This window comes from Euprymna scolopes, chromosome 31, assembly GCF_053919585.1.
Source record: "Euprymna scolopes isolate OS-2025 chromosome 31, ASM5391958v1, whole genome shotgun sequence".
Classification (NCBI taxonomy): Eukaryota; Metazoa; Mollusca; class Cephalopoda; order Sepiida; family Sepiolidae; genus Euprymna; species Euprymna scolopes.
The window spans coordinates 60,478,114-60,481,094 of NC_136512.1; positions in this window are offsets into that span (position 1 = coordinate 60,478,114).

Below are 2,981 nucleotides of genomic sequence, written 5' to 3' on the forward strand. Positions count from 1 at the left end.
CTTCGCGATGAACAATCCCCTCATTGTCTCCAATACGAAGTTTCAGCATCCAAAGCATCATCTGGTGACGTGGTACTCGAATGATGGTGTCACGCCGAACCAGAATCAATCTGGACCATCTACATTAAACTTTTTCTCATCGGAGAAAATTTCATTTTCACAATTCTCTTCATCCCAAGTCTGGTATTTGGCGGTATATTTCAGTCGGTTAGTTTTTTGCTGTTCAAGAAGACGTGGTTTCTGCAGTCGCTTTAAATAATGTAAACCTTTCATTTTCATATGCCTTCTGATGGTGTAGGACTACATTCTGCTGATATTTTGCTTGAGCTAATAAAGGAGTTGTTTTAACTTCTGATTCGGCGATTCAGTGATGGGGTTATTTTTAATGGTCGACCTGGACTCTTTGTGTTCCCATATTCATCCGGATTTCTTAAAAAACATTGTGATGACCGTTTTTTCTACGATTCACTTCGTTTGCAATAGATCTATGGGAAGTCCACCCCTATCAAGCTCAAAGATCCTTTCTCTCTCAAACTCTGATAATTGTTTCCCTTTTGCCATTTATAATTTAGTGAGATGCTTTTTTATCCAGTAACAAGTTGCTTTTAGTAACAGAGAAAGCTTTTCGTATTTATTTTTTTCAAAACAAGCCGATTGTGGTCTTATGATTTTTACGAGGTGAAAATGTTTGTTTTTTAAAAAATAATTATTAGATCAGGGTTAAGGTTTCGAATAAAGCAGATTTCATTTTTTTCCATCATATTTTCCCTTTTGGCAATGGTTTCAACAATTTGTTTGATTAAACATACTATATTATGCGTAAACGCTTACTTTCTTAAGTGTTCTTATGATTTTTACCAGGAGTATATATATTCGGCTACAAAAAAGAACTCCAAGGAGCCTTTCGACCGACACTTTCAATGGATGATGTCGGTAGCCATTAAAATAAAACAATTTAAAGATAATTGAAAATTAAGTCGAGAGGAGGGGTTAAACAAAAAGAACTACCTGGGGAGATTTAGATGAATAAATCACCCGTGATATATCGTCAATATAACATAGCTTGGGCGGGAAAAATAACTTGTCTGCAAATAAGCGCAAAAACAAGGGATATTGACGCAATATAGGCATTTTGTTTTTATTTTTTAACAAAGTCTAATTAGTGAGATAGAGCTTTTTGTCTACCGACCGATGGTCTCCGCACTACTATACATATGTCCTTTAAAATATTGAGATGGTGTTTGGAACGGACCTTCTGTACAATGCGAAAACATCCATCCGAATATGATTCACAATACGCTTTATTTTCATACAAGTGCGCACTAATTGATGACTCATTAGTAAATGCCGGGATGTGTTCTGTGATCGCGTGATGTGTTCTCCAATACATGCATTCTAGACCCCGGGACTTTCGAAAACACGCAGATATATGCTGTGTCAATCTAACTCCTAGACGTTGAAATTTACGACCCAGGTAGGCACCATAACCAAGAAATTTAAATTTACTATACCATTAAACTTTATTGTAGTGTGGAAAGCGGATCTTTCTTAAAAGCTGGGAATGCAGTTTTATTGCACAAGAAGTTGCACCATATAGAAACAGTGGGTTACAACCAAAGTATTTTATCGACAAACACCTTACTTAAGGAACGAACATAAGGGAGGTACAGATAAGGTCGACCCTTAGGCGGCCAAAGAAAGGGTAGGTACTAGAATGTTAAAAAATATAAAATATGCTTTTAATAGAGGTTTAAAGGTTACACATCTCAAAATAATATACATGCATATACATATATAATATATATCTATACTCCTATAAATTTGTTTTTTTTCTTTTGTGTGTATTGATATTTATATTAAACCCCCTCTTTTCTTTTTACTTAAAAAGAAAATACAATGTTCTTATATATGGGTTGTGGAATTGCATTCACTAGCAAAAGATCTAGCTAATTTGCATATTCTTTTAAAGTCCTTTAATTTCCATGTTTAATCTTAACAATATTATTTTTCATGCCTGCAGTTTTCTATTGGAATCCATGATTTGTTCATGCTTCCAGTAAATTAACTTGTTCTTTGTTTTATTTCATTCTTATTTTTGTCCCTATTAACGTAAGACACACGTATGTAATAACAATGTATGGGATTCGTCTGCTTTCAATAACACCCCGCAATTATCTTCCTTCATGCTTAAATTCTCTCTGTTTTTTCTTATTACTTCTCTTTTCGCGACAGCAGTGGATTATTAGCAGCAGTAGTCACTGAAGTCACGTGGTTACGAAGAAAACCAGTCAAAAAAAAAACTGTCGTTCACCTCCATACGTTTTTTTTACGATTTTGAACACCTGTAAATTTATATTTTGTTAATCTATTGTAGACTATTATCCTCATCATTTTCTTAGTTGTTTCACGACGTTTCGGCCAACTATTCTTCTGGCCTTCGTCAGGTGGTAACCACGACGGCTAGGAACTCTGAATCCCCTGACTTCATTCACTGCAGTTACTGCTTTCGTAGTTGTTTTCGAAGGCAGTAATTGCAGTGAAAATATGACGATAATAGTCTGCAATAAATAAAAATAATAACTAATAATCATCTCAATGAATCCCGATCCAAATACACCAGTCAATTTTACATAACTTTTGTTTTACTGAACAAAATTTCATTTTTTCCAATAAAGCTTAGAAGGTGATCTATGAACTGTATTAATTGTTTTAAATTCGGTCGAAAATTGAGTGAACAGTGTAATTTTAAGCCGACCTAAATTACTAAACTGACACTTAACCATATATTTAACAATATATTCGAACACTACCGTGGTTAAAGAACTTTTATAAAATAGATAAACAAGAATATAACAAACTACTGACAGAAAACATTTCACACAGCTACAAAAAACTAGATACAAACAAATGCGACTATATAGATATAATAAATACCGAAAGTAAACAAATTACCGATAAATTAAAAATTAGCGATAAAGTTG